Here is a 16,194-nt window from a genome sequence, read left to right as displayed (position 1 = left end):
GCCAGGACCAGGCTGGACCTCTGAGGTCTAGGAGGGGGAGGATGATGAACCAAACCCACAGTCCAAAACTGGATGCCTGCCTCCCTTCCACCCCCTGAGCTCCCGGGATGGGGGGAGATAGTCTCTGGGAGGTCGGTTGTTGAGGGGGGGAATAGGACTTCCCCCTGAGGGGCACCCACCTCAATGGACGGAAGGAAGCAGGGAGGAGACAGCCACTGCTCTCCTGGGCTTGGACAGATGTGTACAGACAGATTTCCAAACTCCCAGTTTGGGAAGAGGGGGGTGGGTGTGGAGGATAGGCTGGATTAGGAATTCTCTGCAGATGTTTAGCACTAGGCTGGCCCGGAAATCGGGATCGTTGGGCCCAAGCCTGCTGGACTGGTCCATAGTGCCAGGTCTTTGTTATTCCTCTCTGAGTCAGACTTGAACGCACACACATACACACTCACACACCACACATACACCAACAAATGCACATGTACACGCATGCACCCCCACCTCTGCACATGCACACGCACCCCACCACTTCAAAGGTCACTCTGATGTGGGAAGTCCTGCTAACCAAGAAGACCCCAGAGAATGAACCACTTTGGTTTATTCTCTGGACAGGTGGCACGGAACTAGGGAAGAAGAAATGTCTTCTCGGCCTGCCCAATGTGGGCAGCTGCCGGCCGGGCATGAAGACATTCCCCTGCAGCGGGGAGGAGACAGAAAACCCTCCCTTCCGGGGGCCCACACACCCAGGCATCAGTGTCAGCAGCAGCAGGTAAAGGTGGCTTCTGGTCAGGGCCCAGGGAGGAAATCGGGTTCCTCGGGCTGGCTGGAAGAAGTTAGCTGGTCCATTCCCCCTCCTCTAGGCAGAATTATAATAATAGTAATGATATTTCTTAGGTGCTTACTATGTGCTAAGAACTGTTATAAACACTGGGGTGGATATCAGGTTGGACGCAGTCTCTGTACCACGTGGGGCTCAGTCTTAATCCCCATTTTACAGATGAAGTAACTAAGGCATAGAGAAGTGAATGACTTGCCCAAAGTCACACAGAAGACAAGTGATGGAACCTGGTTTAGAACCCAGGTCCTTCTGACTCCCAAGCCCATGCTCTATTTATTCACTAGGCCACGCTGCTTCTCTATTAATCAATCAGTGGAGTTTATTGAGAGCTTACTATGTGCAGAGCACTGTACTAAGCACTTGGGATAGTACAATACAACAGAATTAGCAGACACGTTCACTGCCCGTAACAAGTTTACAGTCTACATTCTACCTTCTAACAGCACTTGGAGATCTCTCAGGAGAAGATGCCCTGCTCTCCTTCAGAGAGCCTGATCTCAGGGTCGTCTGCCCCTTATCCTCAGCGAGTACTTCCAAATATCTGAGCAGCGGCAGGGTTGAGCAGAGTCAACAGATCAATCAATCAATGATATTTATTGAGCACTCATTACGTGCAGAGCCCTGTACTAAGCACTTGGGAGAGTACAATACAATTGAATTAGTAGACAATTTCCACAGTGATATTCCTTGAACGCCTCCTGAGGGCTAGCCACTGAACTAAGTGCTTGGAAAGTGCAACAGTAGCAAGGCACCAGTTCCCAGTCCTTAAAGAGGTTGCACTCGAATGGGGAAAACAAATAGGCCACACTGGATAAAGACTCTGAGCCCCTTGTAGGACAGGGGCTGTGTCTACCCCAGTGCTTAGAACGGTGCTTGGCACATAGTAAGTTCTTAACAAATACCACAATTATTATTATATTTATTATAAGCCAAAATGATTTAGGGACAAGGAAAGCCAATGCTGGGTCGGTGTTCCAGACAGTGTTCCCTCCGGGGTCCGGAATCTTGGCCGGGCTGTTTCGGGAGACTCCCAGTCTATCCGTTCTTGACTGACTGAATACTATTGAGCTCAGAGTAACCTGGCTTCTCCTCCTTCCGCCGCCCCCTCCCCTCTCAGCTCAGGCCCCGCTCCAGTCGCCAAGCCCCCCTCCTAGGTTGCCCCGGGGCCTGCTTCCCACCAAGCTCCCACTCCCTCCTGATGGAGTTCCCATTCCCACCTTCTATTTTCATCCCCGAGACCCAACCAGACCTTGCATGTCAGGGTGACTAATGGATTCCTTGGGTGGTGCTGGAAGATCGACCAACAAAAACACCAAATATCCCCGGCCCTGCTGCCTGTGGGATGGAGCCCTGCCTGGTGGTTAGACCTCCAGGGAGGCAGGCCTCACGGCTTGTCTTCCCAGCTCCACCATTGCCTCGCTGTGTGTCCTTGGGAAAGCTTCCCGGCCTCTCTGGGCTGTAGCGTTCCTTAGAGAAGCAGCGTGGCCTAGTGGAAAGAGAGAAGGCTTGGGAGCCAGGAGACCAGAATTCTAGTCCCTACTTCATAATTTGCCTGCTCTGTGACCTTGGGCAAATTATTTATCTTCTTGGTGCCTCCATTTCCTCCTCTATAAAATGTAGGCTAAACACTTGATCTCTCTCCCTCTTAGACCGTGAGCTCCAAATGGGGAAAGGACTGTGTCCAGCCTGATTATCTTATATCTACCCCAGAGCTTGGCATGTAATAAATGCTCAACAGTTACCACAGCTAATATTACTGTTATGTTTTACTTGCTTAAAGGGGGTGGAGAAATGTAGAGGGATTGCTTTGCTGCCTCCAGATTTACTAAGCAGGGCTGGTCAGTGGAAAAGAATGACTTTCAGACATTATTCTTATTTAACCGGGGTAAAATCCATAGCATTTGGAATGCTGCTCAGTAAATTACTGGAATAAAGGGCACCCGTCCCCCTTCCGCCTCTCCCCACCACCATTCCACAAAAAAATTATTGTTTTTAATTTATTATTATTATGGAGAACAACACTACTACCTGAGATTCCTGTTCCCTCTTTCTCCTTAAGACCTCAAAGCACTTCCACATGTGTTTGCTAGTTCTGTCACTGTGACGCAAGTTGGTCCGGAATGAGCCTCTCAGTTTTACACATGGGAAGGCAGGGGGCTCAGAGAGACCAAGGGACTTGCTCGGGTTCACACACCGCATCAGTGGCAGAGCTGGGGATTGAAGCCGATCACCATCAGTTTTAAAGCGCTCAATCACTTTGCCTGCTCCTACCTCACCTCGCTGCCCCGAACTGACTTTACTCACATCCCGCCTCTGGCCTGCAACACCTTCCCTCTTCATATCCCACAGACAATCACTCTCCCCACCTTCAAAGCCTTACTGAAGATACATCTCGCTCCAAGTGGCTTTCCCTAAATCCTCATTTCCTTTTCTCCTACTCTCTTCTGCATCCCCTGATTCGCTCCCTTTATTCACCCTTCCCCCAGCCACAGCACTTATATACACCTCCGTAATTTATTTATATTAATGTCCGTCTCCCCCTCCAGACTCGCTGTGGGCACGGAATGTGTCCACCAACTCTGTTATATTGTACTATCCCAAGTGCTTAGTACAGTACTCTTCACACAGTAAACTCCCAATAAAAATGATTGATTGATTGCCACTTTTTTTCATCAGCCTCTATAGCTGCTCACTTTTCTTCCATCGTGGCTCTGGGTCTCTGCAGCCACCTGAAATCCAGCAGGATAGATGTGGCTGCAAATTTTCTAGGAGGCAGAGTTTCATCTGAGAATATCTTACTGGTGGGACAGGAGTCGGGCATTGGCAGAACTTGGGTATCTGTTCCTTTAAACGAGTCACCCTGAAAGTCAGGCCCACCCCTTAAGGTCTGTGAAAGTGCCACTGCGAAAAAGGAGAAGGGGTGGGGGAGAAGAACTGAAGAGTGATGGGGCACAGTGGCAACTTGAGTTCTTTAGTTTCCTGAGAGAAGTGGGACCAAGTGGCAGAGAGGAAGGAGGACTCTCGTGGAAGAGCAGGAGCCGAGTGAGGAGCTATAGGCTCCGGCGTAAATTGAGGGGGGCAGTGGTGGGCGGGGGCAGGTGGGGTAAGGGCAAAGACCAGCCGTCTCGTAAATCCACCGAGGTCCTGTGATTAGCGGGGTGGCGGAGAGAGCTAGACAAATTTATGGGGGGATTAGGGCCTTATCCAGCTGGATGGACCAAAGTTCTGAGGGCCCTTCAGTTTCCCCTTTATGAGGCCGTTGACGCTAGCCAGAAGCCACACACGCAGGGTTTGCCAGACATGAACCTGTGCCTGTTTGCTTTCAGGAGGGAAGGCTTCGTCCTCTCCGCCGGGGATGTGGAGCCCGAGCCAGCCCAGCCCACTGTGCCAGGGGTTTGGGCAGGATTCCTGGGGGTGCTCACCGGCCCGCCATGCCAGGGGTTCGGACAGGATTCCTGAGGGCGGGAGGCTCATCAGCCTGTCATGACAGGGGTTTGGGCAGGATTCCTGGGGGCTCACAAGCCCACTGTGCCTGGGCCCATGACTCCAAGGGTTCCTGAGACCCAGACGCTCAGGCGGGATTCCTGCCGGGCTCAGAAATAAGTGTGGCGGGTGTGTGTGCGTGTGTGTTAAGAGCTTACTATGGGTCAGGAACAGCACTCAGCACTGGGGAAAATACAAGATAACCAGGTTGGATGCAGGGCTCTGGATTTCCTCTTTCCTTCAGCCCTTTTCTCTGCCGCAACTGTGGGGGGAGGGGGGCTTGGAGGGGGTCATTCTGCCCATCCCCTGTCTCCAGAAAGAGTGCCCATTGCACATCAGCTGCACCTGACAGTTGGGAGTCGGTCTCTTGGGGCAGAGATTCTCAAGATTCCATTCCAGGATCTACCCATGCTGACATCACAAACTCGAAGCCCACAGGAAACTCCACTTGTGGATGTTTCAAGAATCCCAAGTAGAGCGGGTCTCGGCTTCAGGCGTAGGCTCGGGGCACCTCCAGTGGCTGCCCGAGGGTGTGGGGTGGCCCGGAAATGTTGGGGATTTCCGAAAGTGTGTTCAGGGAGTCGCTTAGGTCTCAATGTCCGATGTGGGGATGGGGCTGGGTGGGGAGTGGGGGGGAAAGTAAAACTTGATTCCTACTTTTTCTCTTTCCCCCTCCAGACTGCAAGCTTGCCGTGGGCAGGATACGTGTCTACCATCTCTGTTATATATTATTATACTGTACTCTCCCAAGCTCTTGGTCCTGTGCTCTGCGCCCAGTAAGTGCTCAATAAATATGATTGATCAATTTGATTGATTGACCTTACAGGAATGGGGGCAGGGCCCGGCTACCTTTAACATCTGGATAAGGCCTGGAGTTGGGCAGATGCTGGGGGCAGGGATGGGGTGAGATCATTCCAGCCGCGACAAGAGGAAAACTCCAAGTCAAGTTACAGCCAGGTGTGCACAAAGGGAACCCAAGCCCCCAGGTCTAGCTGGAAGCTGCATCCGGTCAGCCAAAAGAGTGGGAGCACAAGGACCGGTGGGAGCCGGCTCACCCCCTCCCCATCCCAGACGCTGTGACTGTGGCTGTGACTCTGACTCTAAGCCACGAAGAGCGTGAAATTCTGCTCCTCTAGCCATGGTACACCCCTCTCAGGGTCGCAACGGGAGAATTTCCAGTACTCTACCAGTCTCGACTACAGCGAGAGTCAAGCAGAGGCCTACCCATTCCATTCCTAGCTTGGTAGTGGCTAGTGAGTGGAAGGCGACCCGCCGCAAGTCAGAACTCACCTGTGCTGGGCAACAGAGGAATGGGAGAGAGTCGAGGGCTGAGACTCAAGTTTACCGCGCGGAAGAAGACGACGGTAAACCACTTCCGTATTTTTAATCTATGGATACCAGAACGATCGCAGATGGAGAGCGGGGCGTTCTGGGAGAGATGTGTCCATGGTGTCGCCGTGGGTCATAGACAACTCGACAGCATAAGACAAGACAAGCCATGGTACCCTATCGATCTTATCGCATTTATCCTTGAACTTATCTTTTATGTTGTTTTAGGCTTTTGTTGTTTCATCTTTCTATAAGTGTCTGTCACAAGTTCCCTCTCCCTGTCTTATATTCTTAGATTGTGAGCCCCTTATAGGCCAGGGGTCCTGTCTAATTCTCACCCGAGTATTGCTTCCCAGCCCTTAGTAGAGCACTCTGCACACAGTGGGCACTTAATAAACACTACTACGGCTGGGAATGATGCCAGCTCACCGTGAGAGCCGACAGTGCGGTTGGTGGCCGAATGACTACGTTGCACCATGTGGGGACCAGGAGGGGGCTAAAGCCAAGTCCGCTCCTTGGCACGTTGGCAACATGGCTTAGTGGAAAGAGCCCGGGCTTGGGAGTCGGAGGTCATGGGTTCTAATCCCGACTCCACCAGTTGTCAGCTGTGTGACTTTGGGCAAGTCACTTCACTTCTCTGTGCCTCAATTACCTCATCTGTAAAATGGGGATTAAGACAACCTGATTACCTTGTATCTACCCAGCGCTTAGAACAGTGCTTGGCACAGAGTAAGCGCTTAACAAATACCATCATCATTATTATTTTTTTTAAATGATGGGCAGTCCAGCCCCCACCTCGCCATGGAAGTTCTGGTTCAAACAGCGTGACCTAGTGGAAAGAGTACGGGCCTGGGAGTCAGAAGGACCTGGGCTCTAAACCTGGCTCTTCAACTTGTCTGCTGAGCAACCTTGGGCAAGTCACTTCCCTTCTCTGTACCTCAGTTACCTCACCTGAAAATGGGGATTAAGACGGTAAGACTGTATCCAATCTGATTAGTTTGTAACTACCCCAGCACTTAGTACAGTGCCTGGCACATAGTAAGTGCTGTGGGCAGAGAATACGTCTATCAACTCTGTCATAATGTTGTACTGTACTCTCTCAAGCACTAATTCAGTGGTCTGAACACTTGAAAACGATTGATTGAGGAACACTATTTTTTTAAATACTATTTTTTAAATGCTATTTTTTTTAAAAAAAGCAGCTTGGTTTGGCCTAAAAAGGAAAAGAACAACTGCTGTGAAATAATTCCAGTTGGAATGAGCCATCGGTCAATCAATCGATCAATCGTATTTATTGAGCCCATGCTCTGTGTTGAGAACTATACTACGTGCTTGGGAAAATACAATACAATAGAATTAGCAGACAAGTTCCCTGCCAGCATTCTTCTTCTGCTGCTCCACTCAGGGCCCTACTGCTTACCTTCCACTCCTGCGCACGGGTTAATCGAAGGCTCCAGCCCCTAACCTCCAGTGGGTTGGACAAGAAGCCCCAGAAGAAGAGGTTAAAGGACTAGGGGGTATTTCTCTTAAAGAGAAAGAAGCTCAGGGCAAGGTGACCTCTAAAAGCCTGCCCACTCGCGAAGGGTAAAGTTTCATGAAGGAAGTCACAGTAGTTGCTGCTTCTGCTGAGCATGGGACAGTATAAAACCACAGTAGGAAGGATCTGGGTGAAATTAAGGAAAAACTGTCTAAGGAAGGGCTGTCAGATCTGTTACTGGGGCGAATTGACCTCCCCTGGAGGCAGAGGGTCAGACCACATGATTTCCACCTCAGGAACAGCTGATTCCTGTAGTAGTTATAGTATTTAAGTGCTTATGGTATGTAGAGCACTGTATTGAATGCTGGGAGAGAGAAACCAGGTGGGAATTAGGGGCCCGATTCCTCAAGGATCCCTATTCAACCCTTCCTTTCTAAGGCACCTTTGGGGGACTGATTTGGGAGAAAAAAGCCAACATCCTCTTAGAGAAGCTCCCAAAATGAGTCATTCTGGAAGTTTCAGGCCTGTAAGCTGGAGAAACATCAGGCTGCCGCCTGCTCAGTTTTCTATGTCACAGCAATATTAACTGGGCATTTACCTTGTCTGAAGCCTACAGGGAAATCTGAAATGGCCCATCCCGACACACATTTTCTCCGAAAACAGCAGGGCATGTCATTATATTGGAAATCAGGAGAGTCCAAACATCAGACCCCTCCTCTCTGGCCCACGGGAAGAAGACTAAGCAAGTCTCTCACTGTTCAGATTCAATTCAAGGAAAAAGGATTTCGCAGCAAAATGTCCTGAGTCCAATATTTGCCATTTGGTTGCTTTTTTTTTTCCTTTTTTAAAAAAATAGTATTTGTTAAGGGCTTTATTGTTCCAAGCACTGTACTAAGCTCTGAGATAGACACGAATAATCGGGTTGGACACAGTCGCTGTCCCACATAGGGCTCACAGTCTCAGTCCCCATTTTACAGATGAAGTAACTGGGGCACAGAGAGGTAAGTGGCTTGCCCAAGGTCACACAGCAGACAAGTGGTGGAGATGGGTTCTGAGCTGTCTAATGAACTTGAGGCTCAGGGAAGGCATGAACTGGATTCTCTCTTGTGGATGCTTCAAATACCCCCAAGAATGAAAATGCCAAGGGGGAATGGTCAATTGGGGTAAAACCCCCTCAATTCATTCAATAGTATTGATTGAGCGCTTATTATGTGCAGAGCACTGTACTAAGCGCTTATCCCTCAATTCCTCACCCTGGTTTGGGGTGGGTGCTTCCTGAGGGCAGAGAATATGTCTACCAACTGTACTGTACTCTTCCAAGCATTTAGAACAGTGGTCTGCACACAGTAAGTGTTCAGTGAATATGATTGATTGATTGATTGACTAACCAAAAGAGGGTTCAGAGAGATAAGTGACTGGCACTAGGTCACCGAGCTCATCATCATCATCGATGGTATTTATTGAGCGCATACTGCATGAAGAGCACTGTACTAAGTACTTGGAAGAGTAAAGTATGACAGAATTGGTAGACACGCTTCCATCCCACAACAAGCTTACAGTTTTGTTTTGTTTGCTTTTTTTAACAGCATCTATGTGTCCAGCACAGTTCTGAGTACTAGGATAGATACAAGTTAACCAGGTTGGACACAGTCCCTGCTCCCATAGGGCTCACAGGCTTAATAACAGGGAGACCAGATGCTGAATCCCCATTTTACAGATGAGGGAACTGAGGCACACAGAAGTGAAGTGACTTGCCCAAGGTCACGCAGCAGACAAGTGGCAGAGGCGGGATTAGAACCCACATGTCCCCTGACTCCCAGACCCATGCTCTTTGCACTAAGCCAGGCTGCTTCTCTAGACACGTTCCCTGCCCACAGTGAGCTCACCGTGGTTCCTTATGGTTACTAAGTATGAAATGCTAGTCCGGGACACCCATGTGTTCCTCCAGAGCTCTGGACAACCACCAATCAACCAATTATAATTGTACTTTTTGAATGCTGTGTTCACAGCACTGTACCAAGCACTTGGGAAAGTACAATATAGCAGAGTTGGTAGACACATTGCCTTTTTAGAACAAGTTTAATGTGAGTGATTCCTCACGGTGTTCCTTGAACGGTTTGGACAACAGCTTACTAAATACAAGTTAATCTCCACATCCAACCAAACATCCTCCATCCATGGGACACTAAGCCCCCATGCTTCTACTATTCTTATGTGTTTAGCTATCCAGCCAGAGGCCTTCCCAGACTAAGCCCCATTTTTCCTCATCTCCCACTCCCTTCTGCATGACCCTGACTTGCTCCCTTTGCTCTCCCCGCCCCCACCACCTCCCAGCCCCACAGCACTTACATATCTATCTGTAATTTTATTTATTTGTATTGATGTCCATCTCCCCCCGTCTAGACTGTGAGCTTGTTGTGGGCAAGGAATGTCACTGTTTATTGTTGTATTGTACTTTCCCGAGTGCATAGTGCAGTGCTCTGCAGACAGTAAGCGTTTAATTAATACGATTGAACGAATGAATGGGGCTATTATAATAATAATAATGATATTTGTTAAGGGCTTACTCTGTGCCAAGCACTGTTCTATCCCAGTGCACACAGTGCCTTCATCAGCAGCAAAAACAGCGGTAGCTTTTACTGAGCATCTCAGCATTTATGAGATAGGTGGAGCAGGCCATAAAAGTAGAAGACGTGGACCCTGGTTTAGAGAAGATAGGAAGGAACCATGTCCCCTAACTCTACTGTACACTCTCTAGAGCTTAGTGGGGTACCCTTTTTTTTAAAAAAAAAAGTAGCCGTTAAGTCCTTACTGTATACTAATCACCGTACTAAACACTAGGGTACGTATAAGGCGATCAGGTTTCGAGCACAGTCCCTGTCCCATAAAAGGCTCATAGGCTAATTATCCATAATTTATATAACACATCAGTAATGAATGTATTTATATTAATGTCTGTCTCCCTCTAGATTTTTTAAGCTCATTGTTGGCAGAGAATGCGTCTAACAACTCTGTTATATTGCACTCTCCCAAGCACTTAAAAGAGTGCTTTGCACACAGTAAGGGCTCAATAAATACGATTGATTAACTAGAAGGGAGTAGGATTTAATCTCCATTTTACAAATTAGGTAAATGAGGCCCAGAGAAGTTAAGCAACTTGCCCAAGGTCACAAAACAGATAAGCGGCAGATCCGGGATTAGAACTCAGTTCCTCTGACTCCCCTCTTTTTTTCTTTTTTTTTTGCTCTTTTTATGCTCTTTTCAGTAGACCACGGTGCTTCCAGCATGGCACGAAGGAGCTGTATTTGTCACAGAGGATGTGATCAGTAAATGCTATTGATTGATTGATAACAATTGAAATGACTTCCACATACTCTCTCAGGGAAAGAATTTCCAAGACTCTACAGTCCGTGACTGTAGGAACCTCAGACCATTTCCTCCCCAATCTAAATCTCAACCTCTCCCACATTGTGGCTCTCAGGAGGCATCTACATAAGCCAAAAAGGAGGTTTCTTCATGGACAGATGAGTCAGTATCATCTGACTCCAATTCATTGGGGCAATGGAGACTCCACGCCCTTAGCATTCTGCATTCAAATCGTTCAAAATCTGTTCGAGGGCTGCCTACTTGCTACAGATAAATAGATAAGCTTGAGAATCAGCTGAATACCCTGATCTAATTCTGGACTGCTGTGCAAGGAACTAGTCGTAAATCCACTCAGTCATCTACCCGCACCAAATCGGCTGGATTATTTTCCAAACAGTGCAAATACGCTTGAGGGGTCCATATCCATTGAGACTTGGGATCTGTTTTTGAGGAAAAGAGGCAAAGGTTTCTGAACTTCGCCCCCGTTCCACCCTAGGGATGTAGGCAGGATCCTAATAATCCATCATCATCAATGGTATTTAGTGAATAGCCAGACAGACACCAGTATGTCTGCTTTTGTGCTAGAACCTCCCTAAGAGTGGCATCTGTGGAGATGGCACAGGCTCAACTAGGGTGGGAGAGTGTGCCCCTCCCCTCATTACCGTAACAGAGGGAATGAAGGGCATAATTAAGGTGGGAGATTGGGTCCTGGAGAGCCTGGTCGGGGGAGTGGAAACCTGTCCCCCTCAATCTCAGGGACTCAAATAGCCAGCCATATGCTAAAACCAAGTGCCAATGAAAGGAGGGCACTTGCCGAGCTAGGAACTCATAATAATAATAATGTTACTAGTTAAGCAATTACTATGTGCCATCATTAATAATAATAATAATGTTGGTATTTGTTAAGCGTTTACTATGTGCAGAGCACTGTTCTAAGCGCTGGGGTAGACACAGGGGAATCAGGTTGTCCCATGTGGGGTTCACAGTCTTAATCCCCATTTTACAGATGAGGTAACTGAGGCACAGAGAAGTGAAGTGACTTGCCCACAGTCACACAGCTGACAAGTGGCAGAGCTGGGATTCGAACTCATGACCTCTGGACTCCAAAGCCCAGGCTCTTTCCACTGAGCCACGCTGCAGTACATACAAGCCCTGGGGTACATACAAGTTAACCAGGTTGGGCACAATCTCTGTCCCACATGGGGCTCACATTCTTAATCCCCATTTTACAGACGAGATAACTGAAGCCTAGAGAAGTGAAGCGACTTGCCCAAGGTCACACAGCAGCAGTCAAGTGGCGGAGCCCGGAGAGCGAGACTTTCTCAAGAACCCCGCCGGGGAACTATACACACACCAGTGCCTGGTTGGAGAGCAGAGAGCCTGGGGTGTATGAGTGAGTGATCAGAGCCATGCCAACAGAGCCAAAATGACTGATTGCACACCCACTCTCCTCTCTCTCTCTCCAGTTGGGCCCCCACCAGCAAATAATCCAGAAAATCCATCTTAGAAATACATCTTGACCTCAGTGATCTGCATCTTTCCACCAAGAGTTCTCTCAGGATTGCTGAAACAGAATATCTGAACCAGCTCACCCAGCTATGTTCAGCTACAGTTACAGCGAGAAGGAAGACCTGGCGGGCATGGAGGATGGTGTGGGCACGTGATAAGAGGAGGATAGAACCCACCAAGTGGGGGTGTTTGAATCCCAATCCTTGCCCTGGGCCAGACTTTGAAATCTCACATGGCCGGCTCTTTGGCAGGAGAGGGCCTCAAGGCTGGGGATGCCATCCCCCTTCCCCCCAGTTCTTATCCGGCTCGCCCACCGCGCCTCATCCCCCCCGTCCAGGAGACCACACCTTCCTCCCTTCCTTGGGCACCACCCCCAGCTCCACAGTCCTCTCCCAGCCCCATTGTTATTTTTGACCACTTTCCATTTATAGCTCTTCCTCTTTGTCTCAGGGCGCCCGGGAGCCCCCTGCTCCTGCTGGAATCCAGGAAGCCGTGTGGGGCGGATGGTGACTGCTCCAAGGATCTGGGACAGCCGGGAGCGCATGAACAATGGTGATTCGACCACAAAGGGGAGGTTTCCGAGATCCCAGTAGAGACCGGCGGTGCCTGACTCTGCAGGTCTGCATTGGCCTGACTCAACTGTATCCACCTCAGCCTTACACAGTACACGGCACGAAGCAGCACGGCGTAGTGGATGGAGCCTGGGCCTGGGAGTCCGAAGGACCTGGGTTCTAATCCCGGCTCTGCCACTTGTCTACCGTGTGACCTTAGGCAGGTCACTTCACTTCTCTGGACCTCAATCCCCATTTTACAGCTGAGGTAAGTGAGACTGGGAGCCCCACGTGGGACAGGGCCTGTGTCCAACCCAAGTTTCTTATATTCACCCCAGTGCTTAGTACAGTGCCTGGCACAAGGTAAGCACTTAAGAAATACCACAATTATTATTATTACTCAGACCATGAGCCCCATGGGGGACAGGGACTGCGTCTGGCCTGATAAATTTATATCTACCCAGAGCTTAGAACAGTGCTTGGAACATAGTAAGTGCTTAACAAAAACTATAAAAAGCAAGCCTTTAATAAATGCAGTGTCTAGTGAATACAAACTGTGCTGGCTACAAGGAAGTGCAGGCTGATGGTGAGCCTGAGCTGAGCTCTATTACTTGGTCTCCCCAGAGTCCAGACTTCTCCTGCCAACCTCTGAATTTATAGGTTTCCCCACCCAGGCTGGAATCTCCTCATCCCTCCCTACCGCCCGCACCTAGACAAGGAGCCCATGGAGACCACCCCTCCACGTGGTCCTGCTAGCAGTAGCCCGCTCTGTGGGCCTCCTCCATCCCCAGGTGGATGGCCCCTGGGGGCAGGGGGAGGGCAGGTGTGCTGGCACCCCCTGGCAGGAGATGACATCTTGGGAAACAGCCTCATCCCCCAGGCCTCCCGGGGCATCTGTGAGCATCAGCCTGGCTGGATTTGCATAAACATGTTGGAAATCCACTCACTCGCAGATTCACAATTTCCAGGGTGTGCTGGGAGCCAAGTTTCCCTGAGCACAGACTTTCCTCCGTGCCCCGGGGGCTGGGCGCTCCACACAATGTAGCACACATGGTAAAATTAGCACCATGTCAAATTATTCCCTGGGGCCGTCTGGGGCCGTGCCCCGCTCCCCAGCTCCCCCGCACCCCTCCAGCCGGAGACGGACCCTGCATTGCGTCTCGCCCTCTGTGGGCTGCCGGGAGGACCATCTTGGAGTATTGCTCTTGGCCCGGGCTTCCTCCTCCGTCTCGGACAGCTCAGGGACGGCGAGCGGAGAGAGCGGATTGTCCGGCCCAACGGCAGCGAGGCTAGGGGAGACGGGTGGCCCTTGGGTGGGGAGCGGGGGGACGCTGTTGCTTCCCTTCCAAGGTTTGGGGAAATGAAGGAGTTGGAGGAAGTGCCACGTCCAACCAACGATACGGCCACTTACGTGGGTCATCCCGGGTCCCTTGAATGGGCGTCTCGGGCAGTGGGGTGGAGAGCAGAGCCATCTGGGGGAGGGTCATCGAGGAGTGGAGTTCTACCTTGAGGCCTTTTCCAGCTGGGGATTTGGCAAGTGGGCAGAGGGGCTGAAGTCCAGAGGCCATTAGTGGATCAGTCCTTGGCCCATCTGGTCTAGTCCTCTGTCCTGATTAGTAGCAACTGGATACGTGGAGGCCATGGGACAGTTGTCCTCTTCGAGAACACACGCTCCTTGCTAAAAGGGCCCGATCAAACTCTCCCAAGCACCTAGTACGGTGCTCTGCATATAGTAAGTGCTCAGTAAGTATGAGTGATTGATCAATTGATTGATCGACTGATCAAGCAAACACCTCTCAGTTCCCCCCAGACACCTCCTCTAGACCTAGTGAGACTGTGAGCCCCATGTGGGACAGGGACTGTGTCCAACCTGATTTGCTTATATCCACTCCAGCGCTTAGTACAGTGTCTGGTACATAGTAAGGGCTTAACAGATACCACAATTATTATTATTATTACTATTACCCGGGAATTTAGCCAAACACCTCTTGAGTCTGTGCACGGCTCAGAGGGGTGCTCAATAAATACTATTGATTGATTGATTGGTTGATTATTTTGGCCCACCCACTTTCCCGGGGGAATGAATTCTATCTGCTTACCCACTGCTGTGGTGAAGAAAAGTTTCCTTCTCTGGTTTTGTTTTGAGCCTACCGCTTGAGTTTCCGGAAGGAGTTCCCTCTTCATCATGTTGTGGGATCAGGTGACAACAATTTCATGTTTGCCCTGTTCCCTCCCTTCATGATTTTGGAGATTTCAATCCTGTCCCCTTTCAGCCTTCACCCATCCCCACTGAAGTGCTCTAACCTGAGCGAAAGTCCTAGGGGCTCCTGTGACACGTGAGCATGTGCCCGTCTGGAGCCTGCTAAGCTCCCAAGGCATAGCCTCCAAGCCACAAATGGGAAGTCTGGGCATTTTCAGTTGCCCATCATCCTGTGAGGCCCCCATGCCCCTTTTCCACAGTGAAGAATGGGCCCCCTATAGCATCCTTTGCTTTCACCAAGATAAATGAGGCCTAGAGGAAACCTTACAAGCCTGGGCTCAGGAAACTTGCCTTCTAAGCTTCACCACTTGCCTGCTGTGTGACCTTGGGTAAGTCATTTTGTGTCTCTACATCTCAGTTTCCTCACCTGTAAAATGGGGATTCAAAACCTGCTCTCTTTCCCCACCCCCTCAGGATATGATGCCTGTGTGGGATAGGGATTGGGTTCAACATGATCTACCTCAGCACTTAGCACACCGTAAACACTTAACAAATGCCAAAATGATTATTATTTCTACAAGGGAAACGGCATGGCCTAAAGGAAAGAGTACAGGGCTGAGAGTCAGGAGAGCCGAATTCCAATCCCACCTCTCTGACTCGTCTGCTGTGTGACCTTGGGCAAGTCACTGTACCTAACATCTCTGTGGCTCAGTTTTCTTGTTTGAAAAAATGAGGATCAGATACCTGTCCTCCCTTCCCCTTGGCCTGTGAAGCCCATGTGGGACAGAGACCCATCTTATCATCTTGCATCAACTCCGGAGCTCGGCAAATGCCGAAATTACAACTATTATTATCTTCATCCAGGTTTGGGCTAAAGCCCATCAACCCAGGCCCCCCAGTTCCGCCCTGTACCTTTCCCCCAGGCTCCTCAGGGCCTCTCGGCGAATATTCCCTGGGCCAGACCTCGCTTGAGCATAGACCTTGGGCCATGCCAGGGAGCGAAGTCTGGTGGAGAGATCAGGGTGGGCCCGTCTGCCTGGACCGGGACGGGGGAGTCACGAGGCGGTTATTTTGGGGAGCGGGTCCTGCCGGCTGGGTGTCGGAATAAAAGAAAAGCTTTGTAACGCAACCAGGCCTTTCTCCTCCGCAGGACAAGCTTTCATTGTGGGGCCAGCCCTGCAGGGAAGAGTGAGTGGTAGGAAAGGGTTGAGTCAAAGGCAGGAGAGCAGTTACCTGGGATGACCGAGGACAATGGGCATATTCAGCAGAGGGCCACATAAAAGGAAAACCTTGGTGGAGGCAGGTGCTGGGCCCCAGGAACCCAGAGATAAAGCTGCCACGGGAGGCTGTGCCATTTAAGTGGCAATTTATTCTGCCCATAATTCTGGTTTTATACGGTCTGCAGGTGGCTTGGCAGTGCTGCAGTCTATGAAGCAGGAGTTTG

The sequence above is a fragment of the Ornithorhynchus anatinus genome, chromosome 4 (genome assembly GCF_004115215.2).
Source record: "Ornithorhynchus anatinus isolate Pmale09 chromosome 4, mOrnAna1.pri.v4, whole genome shotgun sequence".
Classification (NCBI taxonomy): domain Eukaryota; kingdom Metazoa; phylum Chordata; class Mammalia; order Monotremata; family Ornithorhynchidae; genus Ornithorhynchus; species Ornithorhynchus anatinus.
This window is presented reverse-complemented; position numbering follows the sequence as displayed.